This window comes from Patella vulgata, chromosome 9 (genome assembly GCF_932274485.2).
Source record: "Patella vulgata chromosome 9, xgPatVulg1.2, whole genome shotgun sequence".
In the NCBI taxonomy this organism is placed as follows: Eukaryota; Metazoa; Mollusca; class Gastropoda; family Patellidae; genus Patella; species Patella vulgata.
Window position 1 is genome coordinate 21,226,177 of NC_065887.2, and position 18,048 is coordinate 21,244,224.

Here is an 18,048-nt window from a genome sequence, read left to right on the forward strand (position 1 = left end):
TGCGTTTTGCTAGACTTAATACTAGAATACATTTTATTTTGTTACGTTTAAAAAAAATTGCACTAAAATATATCTTAGCAAATTAATGAAAGTAAAAACACTTTATTACAAACAAAGGTGATGGTCGATGACAACACAATATTTGACTTTCGGATACCATGAAATATTACTTTCAGTTCGACAAAAAGGAATATATTATATAATAGTTACTTACATATATACACATATATACAACTTTGCTTCGGTCTTTGTGGCAGACTTCATAAGCTTTGTAACTCTAGTAGCGATAAAATATTAAAATTCTATTGTGACGGAATCGATAATAGATAATAAAAATATACTTAGATATATTTGGGGTCCAGTTATCTGAATATTGACGTAAGCAAATTATAAATATAGCACGGACAAAAAATCAAGAAAGACATAGCTATGTTAGTCCATTTTTTAGTTTGGATAACAAATAAGGCGCGACATATATCAAAATTATGGGTTAATTTAGCGATGTCCAAAAAACTGTTTCAAATTTAGTTAGTTTTAGAAACTATATGGAATTTGGCGTCTTTTGTATTAGGCACTTTTGTATGAACTAATCTGTCACGATTAGTGGATACTTTACACCATAAATGCCGCAACCAGTAGGACACCAAGAACTAAACACACACAGCCCCCAAGCCCTGAAAATAAGCATAATCATATTCCATATTAAATATATTCAAGTACTTTCAAACTCTCAACTAAAATGCTACGGTGTTATATTTCCATTAACGATTGTTTCGTTGTATGTGTTGCCTTCAATAATGGTCATATTTATGTAACCTGCAATTAGTATATTGATCCACATACAAATTGTAAAGATTCCATTACCAGATAATGTATGTATAGTCTAATATTAAGTTTATAGTAAACGTTATCAATTATTATATTCACACAGTCTGTTAAATGGAATTAGTATTTTATTTCTGCTTTTGTGGGCTTGTGTGTTGTGTGTGTGTGGGGGGGGGGGAGGGGGGTCATCCAAAGGGACGTGACCTTAGCCTCAGATAATCGAAAGTAAAATGCGGACAGGATTAACAGAACATGTACAACCAGATAATGTTTTAAACGTCTGAACATCGTAGATATTTAATAATGATTGGTGTCGATTATTTTAAGGCTTAATAATTTAACCCAAATGTCTTAAAATCAGGCGACCCAAATGTCTTAAAATCAGGCGACTTAGTCCGAAAGAAAGTTTATTAACGCCTCACCAGTTATAATTACATCATATTAAAATAAAATATACAATTATATAAAACAGAAATGTGAGTGTGTGTGTGTGTGGGGGGGGGGGGGGGGGGGTAACAATTAATCATAGTAAATGATTTACAAATAAACAATATCTAAAAAAGAATATCTACACTAAGAAAAACAGAAAGGAAGTATGACACCAATTCACATTTTACTTTTCAGAATTTGGCCCAATAAACAAGATACTGGACTCCAATAAGGTCATTTTTCTTTTAAATTTCGGAAATCGTAACCAAAAATGGCATTCAAAACCTAACAAATATAATACAAAAAGACGACTTTAAAAGAATAGCATGAATTGCAGGTTCAGAAACAAAAGATTAGAAATTAATTGATAATTTAGTGCTCCAAAAAAAGGTATACAATAAAGATGGTGGATAAAAACTTACTTATACTGCCATTATTTGGCGTTGTCATGGCTATAAATAAACAAAACAAGTGTATGATTAAACATAATATTAAATACAATATGGGCGGGGGGGGGGTATTTTTATTTTTACTGTATAACAGTATAAAATATTCATGTACGGTTCTGTTTCTAAGTCACTGTTAGGATGGGCTTTTGGTTGGTTGGAGTAAAATGGCTAATGAAATTGAATGTTACATTTGGGCGCCAAAAATCACTATTGACAACCCGATTTTTCCAAATTTTCTCGGAGGACCCCAGCACCCCCACCCAACCAAATATCCAAAGTCTGCCATTGCTCTGCAGAGGCTATTAGTGCCATATTCTTCTAACACTGTTTAATAATATGTAATATCGAATGCACAAAACTGTTTAATATTATCGAATGTGAATAAAACAAACACTCCTTAATGACCTGAAATAACTCATAAATTAAACACTGTTTACATTCTTAATGACCTGAAATACCTCATAAATTAAACACTGTTTACATTCTCGATTGCTAACTGAAACAGACACTGTTTAGTTTTCACGAACGTGACTAAAACACAAACTAAATTGTTTTTGGACACCGTCGCATTTTCGAGTTGCACTTAAAATACAAACAGTTATCATCAGTTTCAAATAAGAAACATTAAAATATTGGTTGCCAGGCAACGAAATAAACTTTTACAATATCTTTTGAATATCTGTTTCAAAATCGCAATTTACACAATGCAATCCGAACTGCCTTATGATTTATTCCAACAAGTTAACATTTTCAAATATTGGATTTCAGATATTTCCTTCAGCACGGTCAAACATTACCATATAGTTTTAAGTGCAATGACTCTTTGAGCATATATTTTACCTTTATTGTTGCTCATTTTCAACAAGAAAATATAAAATAAAAACCATTGTATTCAGAAAGGATCAAATGAATTACAGTAGGCTACATATGTTTTTTAATCTTACGGTCAACGAAACACTCCCGTCGATCGAAATCGCTAACAAATCACCATCGCCTGATCGACCCACCGTCGTATATTTCGCGATAAATAGAAATAAAATGGGATTTAACATCCTACTGTTCTGCGCCGAACTAGGCTAATGAAGACGGGCATACGCCATACAGTGTGCTATGAGGGAAAGTTTGCCAGGGCAGGGGCACTACGGCCTACTCTCATATTGAATTCCAACTCTCAGGGGATCTTTTACGTGCTCGCCAATGTGTACACGGGACCTCGGTTTTTCGTCCCATCTGAACGACTAGACAGCTGTCCTTGTCAGGCCCTCCGTCCTGGATCACTGAAAAGGGGGGAACCATAATGGAGCGATAAATAGACTTGATCGACCCACCATCGTATATTCCGCGATAAATCGATAATCGTTACTTCCAAAATAACTAAACTATACAAGTATATGACATAGGTAATAATTTGATAGACGTCGAATTTAGATTAGTAAAATCTTATCCAAACAAATCCAACAGGTTTCAAAAGCAAATAGGCTGAAATTACGCATCGGTATCAAAGAGGGTAACTCAAAGATTAATGGTTTAGTGGAACCGTCTTGTGTGCGTTTAATTGATAGAGGCAATAAATGCCCTAGCCAATTCAACAGCAATTATAGGTGCAATAATGACTTACCTCCATTGTTACTCGTTATTGTCGTTCCACCTGTGAAAAGAATGATATAATACAATGAGTGGAATAATGACTACGATATCAATTATCGCTAGCTCTTCAGTATTACCACCAGCACAAATTACAGACAGGTCACTAACTGTAAATCCGATCAAAACTATGAAACAAGTTTAACAAATAAACCGCGACAAAGCCTAAAATAACGCATAGAAATAATCGTATATTCATTGTCAAATTTAAAATATGTCTCCCGGATTGTTTGACTGTTTTCCAGATCAGCTGAATAGACGAGGAATATTCGTGTCTCGGATATTTGACAGTTAGTTAGTTGGTTTAGATTGGGGGACAGTGGACATTAATTTTGTTTACATATGTACTTGATACACAATGTTAACCTTACTAATTCATTCAATGTTATCCCTCATTACCCTCCCTACAATAATATGACGACCTACCTCCATCGTTACTCATGGCTGTTGTTTCATCTGTGAACAAAACAAAGGTGTTAACTAATGTGAAATAACATTGATTGAATTAGTAACGTTAACATTTTGTATCAATAAGACTTCAAAGAACCATATTCAGTTATAGTAGGTTCACATGTCTTTTATTAATTATTATTGGTGGGGGATATAACGCATCAATAGTGTCAGGTACAAAGTCGACAACGCCTAAATAAACGCCCAAAACCAATCACCATCGATCGATACAGATACAGAGACTTGTAGTCAGCGATGAATCCATATGAAATTATAATTGTATAGCCAAACAAACCTGGCCGTGACAGGCAAATAGACGTTCATCGGTCTATTTCCAAAAGAAATGCGTGTCTGTTGGAACGTGCATAATATTGCAACACTACTAGTGTTTGATCAGAAAGTTAGCTCATTTATGTTTTATGTTACGTTCTGGGGGGTATTCTAGCTTCCTGAACAGCCCCGAGGAAACACTGAACCAGCAAAGGAAGGCGAGTTTCAGGAAAATATTTAAAGCGATTCTGTTGAGTTCGAAAACGACGAAGCAACAACGGCAGGCGCACGGCGTGGTCTAGCATTGTCCATAAAGATTGGTCTTCTGAGAAGGGGATGATTGTCAAAGTCGGGCACTACAACCTTGTCCAGGATCTCTCTTTGCTACCTTTGACCATTGAAATTAAACTTAACTATTACCAGTGGAAGCTTGCAGTCATATGAAAGACAACCCCATATCATTATGAACCTGCTTTGGAATTTTCCTCTGTGCATATGCCATGCTCCTAGGTCGCCAGTAAATACAGCGATTTAAAATTTCTCTCGGTGCAATGGCTGTATAGTCCGGCAGCCAAAACCCATGGATTATATATCTGAATTAGGTGACACAGAAAATTTATATTTATATATATTACACACTGGCTTAGGGGACTATGAGTTTTCCGTCAAAAGGGCCACTATTTTGAATTTGGTCACTTAGCAGAATTTGCCGTCATGTATGAGAGGAATACGCAAGTCAAACCGAGGTCTGTGAGAATCTTCCGCTAATTTTACCCGAAAATGCCTAAGGGCGGCCATCTTGAATATTTAAATTTCCCCAAGGGTGCCAGAGTGGCATCATCCGGGTGGACTATATTTCCAGGTTTGTCGACCTACTGCCGAACTAGTACGTGCTGCACTGGCAGCATTGTCTTCGCTGCTATTTACTGAGGACAGAATACGTCAAGATTTCACTCTAGCATAAAAATTCGGGTTTTGCGATACTTTTTTTTCTCTGTGTATATTTTAAAAAATAATTACCTGGATTATTATTGGATGTTGTTGTGTCACCTTAAATAAAATAACAAATAACAAATAAATTCATTAATTCTGAGTCTACTAAATTTTGGAAAAATTAGATTTGTACTAATGAAGTAGATTAGTCATACGGGGCGCATTAAATTGTCAAGACCAACATGAGGGATTGCAAGCAAGTTTGGCAGGTGCGTTGCTTTGGTAGCGCTTATTAGTATGTATGCTTATCCATCAGTCAAGTTTATCTCCCTGACAGAGACGGGGCGTAATCGGATTTAAACATATTTAGCACACAAGTTGGGTGCTGATTATTTCAAATGTGGGTACTATTTTTTCGTATTTAGTGAGACGGGGGAAGGGGGGAGGGGGAACACCTTGAAAGGGTATAGACATATTTTGACCTCAGTGGATTTCTTCTATATTTGAGTTGGGCGATGAACTACTCTTACATTTTAGTTAGCGGAGTTAACTTGGGGAAAAGAAAATATTATAAAAATAATTCAAAACTTTCACTTGTGTACTTTACACAAATGTTAACCTGACAAATTCAATCAATGTTGTCACTCATCCCCCTCCATACAATAATGCGTTTTTGTTGTTTCATTTGTGAATAAAACGTGTGTAAAACTGATCGATAAATTAAATATATGATAGGTTCACTGGCCTAAAGACAGCGTATACTAAAAAATACTATATTATCGATTAATATTCGACATATTATAAACTGTAAATTCGATGAGACCCACTTAACAGGCACAAAAAAGTTAATCTCCTTGACAATGTCAAAACAAACATCCAAACCAATAACCTCGAACGGTAGAGATATAATACTTAGCCTATAGTTTGCGACAAATCCATGGGGAATTACAATCTTCCCTCAGCATATCCAAACAAAATTTGAAATCAAATCCAATGGGATCTTACTGTCGTGCACCAAATGTTAAACGAAGAAGCGAACAAGAAAAAATTAGCCAAGCATAGCCAGTGACAAATACATAACCAGGTCATTACAAAAGGAAATGCTTGTCTCTAAAATTGTGTATAATGTTTCCGTGTCAAGAGTTCCGAAATCAAATGTCATCAATCTTCCATATGCCTGTCGACAATATTAATAAATTGTATGGGTTTCCAAAGAAAGTAGTCCTTATTGGTAAGACACATCAAACACAAAATACATAATATCTGCCTTATTACGCCTATAGTTGCTGTTTCATCAGAGAATGCGAAACAGAGAGAAATGGGGTTTAACATCCACTAGACACAAACTAGGTCATTTCGGGACTAACATGGTTCAGTTTTTGTTCAATAAGCTTATAAGAGACTACCCAAAGTAGTTCAAAGTAAACTGTCCAGTCCACAACAACCCCGCTTGTGCGTAGGGGTCATTAGCAGTGGGGGGGGGGCGGAGGACCCAGAGAAACCCCACAAGGTTGGAGAGGCGACTTTACTCCTTATCACGTACAACCGGGGAATCGAAACCACGCCAGTTGACTCAATGACAGACCTTATGATACAACGTACACGCGCTAACCATTTGGCCATCCAACACCCCGTTGTTTCATCAACTAAAATACAACAAAGCAACGTTACAGATTCAACAACCCACATTTATTTATTTAATATGTCTGAAAGATTCAGCTAAAAATATTGAGTCGTCCGGTAAATGATCAACAAAATTGGTTAACAGGTGTAGATGACTCCGGTAACGATGCCGGACATGAGATTCTATCAGTAACTGTTATATCTCAAGTTATAAAAATTATAAAAAAAATTAGTAACTTGGGTTATTATAGCACTATTTACACTATCGTCAGAATACCATTGGCATAAAGAAAATCCTTACCTGCATTACCATTAGCTGTTGTTGTGTCACCTAAAATAAAAATATTTTAAATAAATACATTTCCCACAACTTAATGAACGGGATCTGGTGTATAAAAAAAATTGTTGAACACGACAAAGTAAACTATAATATATATAAAAAACATAGATGTTAACAATAAGAAAAGACATGATGTTTTGTAAAACTGAACATATTAAAATTTTTAGGTGCAAGTGATATTTAAAACTTTCTAGTACTCTTGATTGCTTGATCACCGCTTATTGTAAAGAATATTGCTTGAAACGCGCGGTAAAACAGACAGTACAAAATATCCAACAGTTTCCATGTTACTGGGAACTTGACTTGATTTTCCAGAAGGTTCTGATCATTTTCTACTCTGTCATCACAGTTCAATCCTTGACACCTTGACACTGGGGTCCGTAATGGGATCGTTGCTCTACAATCGTCTTTGCTGATATATACTTACTACTTTGTGTAGTTGGTTGCATGAAGACTAGAGGTGCAGATTCCAGTTCTACCCAGTAGGTGAGTTTATTCTGAGCAACAGTACCCCTGAAAAATAAATAATCTCCTAACCATTGGAATAATAAAAAAAAACAGGAAGGAACACGGGCAAATTTCTCTACCAAGCATGGTATGTGTCACCATAGAAAGAAATAACCAAATGTTAGTCTGAAAATGATCGATGTATTATGTTCGGGAGACGTATAGCACCGTTCTTAAGACTTTACCTTTCTATCCATAACGTCGCGCACTCTTTGTAGAGTAAGCTTGTAGAAAACCTAGTCATAGGTGGATTTTTACTCTTTATAATGACTGGACTTCTGATCTGAACTACTGCTACTTCAAAGGTATTTTAGTTGCTATCGTTCAACTATACTCGATCTGAAAGTTGCTTGAAACTCAGAGCATTTCAGTGCGAGTAACCATATTAGTTTTTAAAATATTGCACCTGAATGACGAAATGCAGAATTTAATTTTATGATGATAAACAATTTCTTGGTGTGGTTTAAGCTATAATAAATAACTGATTAAAGTCCCCACCCCACCCATCCCACCCAAAAAAGATCTTCCTTCATTCTACCAGCCCTATAGATATAAAATAAAATTTCTTAAAATTGATTTTCTTACTTACATGAATACAATATCTGACATGTCTAGAGAAGGCGCTGTCCATGTCACACTTGCGGTAACTTTGTCTATTGTATTGGAGTGAGTCCAGGAATCTGATGGAACAGTACATTGGGTAGTTTTTGTATTATCCGGTGGACTACTGAAGATTCCTGTTAAAGTAGTATTCTCAGAATATAACCTTGCTTGAATTAATAGACCTTGGAAAGCTGGACCAGTGATAGTAACTGAAATAATATAATTAACTGAAATTCACAATGGTAACATTACAATATGACTGAATATCCCAGTACTAATATATGATAATAATCGCACGTAAGAGTTACCTATTGTATAAAACGAAATAGAAGACGATATATTTACATTAAAATTTAACATATACCGGATTAGGTTTTTTCACTATTTAGTTTTTCACTATAATTATTACAAAGTTGATTGTTACATAACAAAATGATTGCTAATAGCTTTATTGAACAACCGCTTCTTAAATTTTTATTATTTTATTCGCGCAAAACTCCGAATAGCCAACAAACCAAATATCAAATATTTCTTCAATTCCTTAATACCGGCAAATGTGTATAAATAGTATGGCTATCAATAATAACTGATCAGATACCGCACAGTACGGCAACCTTGACTCTATGATCATTTTTACAAAAGTAAAGAATGGGGCAAAAATCAATATAACCATTAAATAAGACTTAAAAATCGAAGACGGGGTATATATAAGAATATGTACGGATGTATATGGATTATAGTATAACAATGGAAGGAATAATGCACAATATAATAAAACAATGAGAATATTGATGCCATTTCATACAGCGATATAGTCGAACAGTGACAGATTTATAGGTTGTTGTCCTTCCTACTTAACTATAAATGAAATGAAATAGGGTTTAACGTCCTAGTGTTCTGCTCCGACTGGGATAATGAAGACGGCTACTTAATACTATAAGTTGGGAAAATAAACAATTTAGGGATAATCGCACTACGTCACAAACTTATTTGTATTTGACAAGATAAAACAAGATAAATCATCACTTTTGATGAGCCTTTCGCGGAATTTTCATATTTTTTCTGTCTGTCTGCATGCTGTTTGATCTACGTGCTAAATTTAGGGAGGTGGGACCTTGCAAATCAGTAAAAGGGGTATATACTTTCTGAAATGATAGGCCTACATTAGTAAAATCAAAAACTGCATTCGAATCGAAGTCGAGGATTTTTAATAAGATTCGACACTAATTTTTTTTTTTAAATCTTAAATAGCTCAGCGACTGTTGAACGACTTCATTCTCTTCTGGAATTTGTAGGCTATATACACTTGACTAATACTGATGTTGATCTTGGTAGATAACTGCGATCGTGCTGTAATAGAACTAAGCTCAGCTCAGCTACCCATACCCTCTGCCAAAACTCTAAAACTACATTGACGCAACGTATCACGTGACGATACGGATACGTAATACGGATGGGAAAGATTCCACTTACCAAAAATCTCTATTTATATCGGATATTTCTATTTAGTCTGTGTACTATAATTTGTGTTACATCCTGACCTGGGTATATTGTCAAAGACGTACAAATTCATGCCCTACAAATACTAAATACATGTAGTCATCTTAACTCTAATGTTATAGATATGTTGTTACAAATGTGAACTCTTAATTTCAGAAGTTACGGAGAGTGTTCGTAAAACTTTCATTTACCTGTTATTTGTTGATTTGCTTCATACGTGGTTGATGATACGTTGATGGAATAAGGTGCGGTTGATGTCTGTGGTGAAACCCCGTGTGATGGCATTAAACTAACACAAGCAGGTGTTGGGGCACCGCTAGCATAGGAGTGAACTTCACAAATAGAAGCGAAAACAAGAAAACTGCTTAAAAATAACGTATCCATTCAGAGGATGACGCTTTCGTGGAACTGTTGTGCCGTAGCCGTTCAGATGAAAAATGAGTTCTGAGCATATAGTTAATGCCAATATAAGAAACCGACAAAATAACGAATGGCATGGACGTCACGTCACACCTGATCTATTATCGACCAACTTGTACTTCCAGTTTAATGTCATTAAGATGATTCCGTGCGTGGCGTTCGATATAACAAAACAATACTAGTCCACACCTAACGACTTGTGGACCGTTCAACTTGAGTAAAACTGAGATAACGATTGTTTCACTGCTATCTGTTGAATATTATGTATATTAATTTATAAACTTAAATTGTTTAAGCTGAAACTAGCAATATTCTCGAATAATTCCTTTTGGTTATTTCTTTGACAACGTCCCTTACATTGACCAAGCGTTATTTTAGTAGCCATCTAATAATGTAAGAAATACAGTTTTCAAGCATTGTATTTATTTGAGCAATGTAAGTTTGTAAGATTAAAGCGAGAATTTCATATTTTCTAAGAAAGTCAAAACATAATTATTTCTATGTCTCTTTTGCTCAATGGGTTGTCAACTCACTATTATACGATCATAGGTATCATTCTCAAACTTAAAAACCATTCACCCCAAAAATAATAACACAATTACCTCCCTTGTTTTTCTGCCACCACCGCCCCCCCCCCCTCATGGAATAGCTATCTTCAAACGTTTGAATTTGAAGTTGAAAATGATATTTTTGCCAATTTCTCAACTGGCAATAGTACATTATAGGATTAATAGGATTATTCTTTAACAAGGTAGGACTGTTTATAAATACCATCGATTTTAAGGCTTTATTTTAATACATTTTATTGCTGGACCTGATTGTGTTTTATAAATTAATAACGATATTGTTACTTTAACGTAAACAATGTAAAAACTTTGCTGAATTTCAACTGTTTATTTAATATTCAATTTCTGGAATAAATATCAACTAGGTATTATTTTGAACACAGAGGATCGATGGAAGTGTCAGGATATAAATTAATCTTATAAATCAATTGTTGACCACTGTGATGAAAGGGATATTCTCATGTCTGAAGGTCTAATCAATGAATTAGGGCGTGAACAACCGGACAAAAAATCATATTTTGGTTAATATATGGCAAACCATACAAATACAGTTAAAAGGGTTCATTATTTCTGGGGGGATAACGATATGTTAACATTAATGGCTTGTGAATCTTTAAAACAGCCATTAAAAGCGCCCCAAATATTAAGAGTTTATCTTCGAAATAGAGTAGGTCAATGCACAACAAAGCAGTTACAAAAGGTGCAATTTAGAAAAGGGCCCCCAAATTACTAACGGCTAGCTAAAGAGAGAGATCGAGCGGGGATTTCGGGACTAACATATGGTTCAGTTATATTTCAATAATTCGCTTGCGCGTAGGGGTTTTAGCAGTGGGAGGAAACCAGAGGACCCGGAGAAAACCCACGAGGTTGGACATACCACCCTACTTGTCACGTACAACTGGGGAATCAAACCCACACCACTTGACCCAATAACAGACCTTATGATACCATGCCACCATCCAATCCCCCCGCTTAATTATACAGCCCGACAGTTGTGTAAAAAAAAAATAAATACATTAAAATAACTTTATTTCAAAAGCGTCGAAATTAAGGTTTATGATTTTTCAATCAGATTTCAAAAGAGAGTGCATAAAAGAAATAAATAAGTTGTGGTTATAGAGGATTGGATGATTTATTATGGATGAGTTTCTCCTGGAAAAAATGTTTGATGGTTCTCCTTAGTGGCAGACCACCATAGCTACAGTTAATAACTCAACACACAGTATCCATACTCCGTAACGAAGACCTACATTACCTACAATATATCAAACATTGAAAATAAAAAAAATAATAAATTATGTATATGCCTTGTCATATGTTACATTGCTAGCGGGACGAAAATAATTTCCAATGTATTGTGTTCTTTTGGGTGTACAAGAGTGGTCTATGTTCAGATTCACCAAATAATAAATGAAGGTTTTTAACCATCACAGTTACGTCAAATGAACCTTTCAATTTTTTAAATACACAAGGACCATACCAAACATAATAATTAATTGAAACACAGAGGCAAGACAAAACTGTGGAGCTGTTATAAGAACTGTCAAAGGGGGGTCATCTATAGACCATCGAATTTGGGCATGGCGAATTTGGGCCGCTGGCTAATTTGAGCCTCCTGCGAATTTGGGCGCCAGTCGAATTTAGGTTCCGGGCTAATTTGGCCCCGGATGAAGTCGGGTATCCCGCTAGTCGTAAATGAAAGTGGATTTAATTAAATGCCCAAATGTGTTGGGACAGCTTATATATAATAAAACAGAGTCATTTAAAGGACAATCTCGATGTCCAATTACTGTGGGTGTTAGTAATAAAAAACACTCTTCTCGGATTAATAAATAGAAAGATCATAAATGAATGGGGTGGTTCTTTTTCTTTCTACGTTTTCTCGTTTTCAGAGAAATTATACGAGAGCTGAAAGTCGGCTGTACATTATTAAGTAGCAATTATAGTCTCCTGTCTATAGACAAAGTTATCTAAAGTATAAATCGAGAATTCACGAATAAAATCAAGACTAAAACGGGAAGAAATCCACAAATAATTACCACTTTGTGCGGATACGCTTTTTTCATGATTCGTCCAAAATGTCTGTTTATTCTGAACAATAGTTGCCCTGAAATGACACAAGATGGAAATAACAGTCACAATTAATTGTGTATCAGACTTGAAGTTGTTCCTACCAAAAACGCTACTACTCCCTGCGAACTGAAAGTCTGAGGACGTTTCTGATCCAAACTATAGCCACACGCACAATATCTGATCAACCAGCATTTCTGGATAAATGTTTTAAGGTTCCTGGTCCCCAAGCGCTACTCAACTTATTGTATCTTCTTGGAGGTGGTACTCTTCGACAAAAAACTACGGTTCCACCAATTCAAGTACGTATAATAAGAATACATCTCATTGAAATGAGGATGAGATATCGAGACATAGTAGCAAAATTACGTAATTTGATGAAATCCAACGGCTACACGATATTTCTTTTGTTTTCAAAATGGTCGCCAAACCAATCGACTATCCAATAACTTATATCATACCTGAATATTATATCACCCACATTCTTGGAAGGAGCTGTCCATTTAACACTACCCTCTGCTTTGTTTAAAGAAGACGAGTGTGTCCATGTATCTGCATCGGATGTACATTTGGTAAATTTTGTGTTTGTTGACGGATCACTGAAGGTCCCAATAGGCGTCACATCATCATCATCAGAAAATAACCTTGCCTGTAATATCAGGCCCTCAAACAAACCCCCTTTAACAGTTACTGCAGTAAATAAAAGATCAATCGACGTTACTCTAAACAAGCCAACAGTTAAGTTAAGAATAAGTAATGGAAATATTTTTTGAATCTCTTTATTTTTTTATTGATCAGAAAAGATAATAAAACACCAAGTATATACGCCAAGTTTCGTCATTCTCACTCAATTAGAATCAAAGTTGTCGAGCTCCAAAGTCTCTGCCAATCAAATTGCTCATCATCGAACTTAGTCAAGGGATTAATGTACTGAAACTATACTCCGAGTTTAATGTACTGAAACTTTACACCAAGTTTTACCATTCCCACTAAATAAGAATCAAAGTTATCATGTCCTGAAACATCGACGCAGAAATTCTTCATTATCGAACTGTCAAGGCATTGATGTAATGAAACTATAGAAAATGCGCATTATCGAACTTAGGCAAGGTCTTGGTGTATCATGTACGCCAAGTTTCAACATTCTCGTCAGAATCAAAGTTATCGAGCTCAAAAGTCTCAACCAGTCAACTTGTTTATCAATCTGCTTAACCTGAAAATGCTTTTTATCGAACTTAGTGAAGGTATTAAGGTTATGAAACTTTAGACCAAGTTTCAGTTGTTGTTGGAGTAAGGCGCTGGCTCGTTAGCCTGGGGTCGTTCATCGGGATTTTCCGGCGAGTTTTCTATTTGTCAGTGGTACAAGACGGGGGGACCGACAAGGACAGTTGTCTAGTCGTTGATATGGGACAAAAAACCTAGGTCCTGTGTACACATTGGCGTGCACGTAACAGATTCCTTGGCAGTTGGAATTCGATATAAGAATAGGCCGTAGCGCCGATGTCTGGACAAAATTTCCCTCATAGCACACTGCATTGCGCATGCCAGTCTTTATTTGCCCAGTCGGGGCAGAACAGTAGAACGTTAAATCCTATTTCATTTCAGTTCAGTTCTTGTTGTTGAACGTCCGCATTCACCGAGTGTGATATTTTTATTATCTGAGCGCACGCGCAGGGGTCTTTTCTGTGGGAGGAAACCAGAGTACCCACGAGGATAAGTCAAGGCATTCACCAAATAAACACCTACACCAAGTTCGAAAGTTGTTATATAGTTATTGTGTCCGAAAAAGTGTGATGGACTGACGGAGAGACAGACCCATTTTAATAGTCCCCTGCTTTCTTCAAAAGCGGGGGGGGCACGGTCGCTAAGTTGTTAAGACGCTGGCTCGCTAGCCTGGAGGTCGGATGTTCGATCCCTGCAGTGGCCGAGAAAGTTCATCCAGATTTTCCGGCGTGGTTCCCCCTTGGCAATGATGCAGGACGGAGGGCCTGACAAGGACAGCTGTCTAGTCGTTCGGATGGGACGAAAAACAGGTCCCGTGTACACATTTGCGTACACGTAAAAGATCCCTTGACAGTTGGAATTCGATATAAGAGTAGGCCGTAGTGCCGCTGTTCGGGCAAAATTTCCCTCATTTCTTCAAAAGCCGCAGACAATAATAATAAAATACACAGGTTGAGAAAATATTCGGCTCTCTCCATTCCAACTTCAGTTAATGTTTCTGTTTTTCCGTACACGCGAGTCCAAATCAGAGTGCATATGAAAACAGGCGCAATGACCGTGATTTACCCTTGTCAGTTGTGTCGGATGGGAGGCCTGACAAGGGACACTGTCTACTCGTTCTCAGTATACACACGGGCATTCACGTAAAAAAAAAATCATAGCGGTTTGAATTCAAGATTTTCCTTATAGTCCAGTTGGTGCAGAAAAGTACGACATTAAACGCTATAATTTTATTTCTGTATAGGAATTAAGCCATTATCAGATTTCTATAACCACCTGACAAGGTGAAGAAAAGTGTGAACAACTTTTAAGACAATGACGAATGTATCTGAACAATCGACAATATCATAGGAGATTTGTAAGAGCAAATGAAATGACTACGTCCAGGTCACGGGATGGTGTAATCAATGTGTCAATCCACTTATGCTATTTCTTGTGAAAACTTCGAACATTCAGAATAGAGTAATTTGAAATTGCAATATATTCATTTTTCATTACCTGATTTTGACTATTATAGCAAGACCGACCAGTTCTTTATCTAAACCCAGCTCTTTACCTGAAGGGTTCGCTCCCGGTGTTGCCCGAGAAAGTTCGTCGAGATGTTCTGGCGTGATTTCCCCTTTTCAGTGGTGCAGGACGGGGGGTCTGACAAGGACAGCTGTCTCGTCGTTCGGATGGTATGAAAAACCGAGGTCCCGCGTAGACATTGGCGTACACGTAAAAGACCCCCGCATGCCCGCCTTCATTAGCCGAGTCGGAGCAGAACAGTAGGACGTTAAAACCCAATTTTATTTCATTTCCTTTTTTTTTCTTCTAAATCTGACATAATGCATCTTTAATAAACATCTGAACCAGATATTTTTGATAGCGAAATTAACATCTGAACCAGATATTTTTGATATCGAAATTAATATCGTACCATACCTGTTAATGTTCCATTAGGTTTATATGATGTTGATGAAACGTTGATTGAATAAGGTGACTGCGATGTCTGTGCTACAACACTGTGGTTTGGCATCAAATTCGTACACGCTTCTTTTGGAGCGCCTGTGTTATAACCGTTAACTGTAACCACGGGCACGGTGATAAGAAGACATGTCATCAAAAATGAATCCATTTTAATGTGTGCTTGTAAGCTGTATCTAGACCATGTGAGGCTATAGGATTTTACAAAGAAAGAAGTCGTGACTATTTAAAGTGGGAGTTTCGTCAAATTGTCGATCACAGTTACTTGTGGATTTACAATAAAATCTTACTAAAGAGGTGGTAACTTATTAAATAAAACAAATCGGTCCATTAGTTGCCGAGAAAGGTGCATCATTCAATATTTAAAAGCGGCCCACCAGTGTGCTTGGTTATTGGTTTGACGTTATTGAAGTATCTAGTTTACTGCGTACATACAGACGGCAAGTTTTAAAAGGGGCAAAGCATTTGTAACACTGTCAATACAAAAGAATAATAGTTAGTGACATAGGAGGTTGCATCAAGATTAAATAAAGTCACGCCAACAAAATTATATCATGTATTTTTTCTAATTTTTAAAACAAAATGGCTTCTAATATATTAGCATTAAGGCATAATAACTTCATTTCCAATCCCTGCAAGTTCTCGGGTCAAATCAATTAGATGTAGAAAATCTCCTACGAGTCTTTTTTGATATCAAAAAATATCAACACATGTTGATAAAGTAAAAAACAACGAGCCTCTGCCGAGTTTTTTTTTACTTTATCAACGAGTGTTGATATTTTTCGATGTCAAAAAAGACGAGTAGGGGATTTTATTTATCACCCAATCCTTTCTTACATGCACAAATAAATAAATATAATTATTTGCTATAGATTTCACTTTTACTGAATCTGATTACATTACGGCGTAGTGATACAATATCTTTTAACAGCAATTCAACCATTGCAAAGTCCTTTATATTGACCCAGTGTTTCCATCAATTAAATAGAAATTGTTTTTTTTTAATATAAAAAAAAAAGTTACTTTTAATTGAAAAAATGAACTGTTCTTTGAAAATAAAAAAGTAGTTCCTTTTTAACTGACCAATCAAATTCTCCTAAGGAGATATCGCAGTAGATTATCAAATATATCGCACAAGCGATATCTACTGTAGAATGTTTTATTGGGTGATAAAATAGTATAGCCACGTCCTCTACACAGTCTGACTGAGCACCCGGTTTGATTCGGTTTCTTGCGCTTGGGCTCTGGTGAAAGTACATCAGCTGCGTAAATTGTTGATATTATGGAACTTGACCTATTTTATAATAGCCGAGAAGGACTTTGCTATAGAGTGGAATGGCTTTAAACAACCCAGCAGGTTTATTTTTAGTATTATTATTTACATATTGTCTTGTTCGCTCTCCTCCTCGGATCTATGTTTACCATTTTACTTGCGAAAACATCCAAGGCATATAAATCAGGTACCAAGCCAAACCGGGTACCCCGTCCAACCGTGCAACAAATCCCTAGATCCAGGCTGATTTTACCAATGGGAAATATAAAAATGCTAATAGGAAACCGTGTAATGTATTTTAGAAACCTTCACTTTAATTCAATCTGAATTGACAAAACATATTGTTAAATACAAACCCATTCGTTAATGAGTAAATTTTACTTTCTCTGTGTGGATTTCTATGGAGCTACCTTTATGTAACTTAAACAGTATGAATAGCCTCCAAACACCACAGACAATAGTTAAATAGTTGTCAACATTATTCATTGTGGGTTTGTTTGAGACACCAATTGTAAAGAAGCATGCATATGTTTACACGACTTACATTATGTGCATTTGGATTTTCCAAATTTTAACAAGGCGACAATAGAAAGTTCACAGTGTTTATAAAAGTTAACATTTATGAGATCATTCAAAAATAATGCAATGAGTAACTATAACACTTAAATTATATGTGACCTCTTTCTCAAATATTTCGATTGTTTGTAGGTATAAATAGTAGCTCAAATACATGTTCTCGATATCTGCGATATCACCTCGGTGGAAGCGGGCGTAAATACAACTAACTCACACACATGTTCTCGAGATCGATTATATTTTTTCCAAATTATCAATCGACTTCATATCTCGATCGATCGACTTAATACCCGTCCTCACAAACTAAAGGCGCAAGGGCGTGACTAGAAGTGCCAGTGTCGGAATTTGAGAGAGATACGGGGGAAGAGACGACCTGCGCTA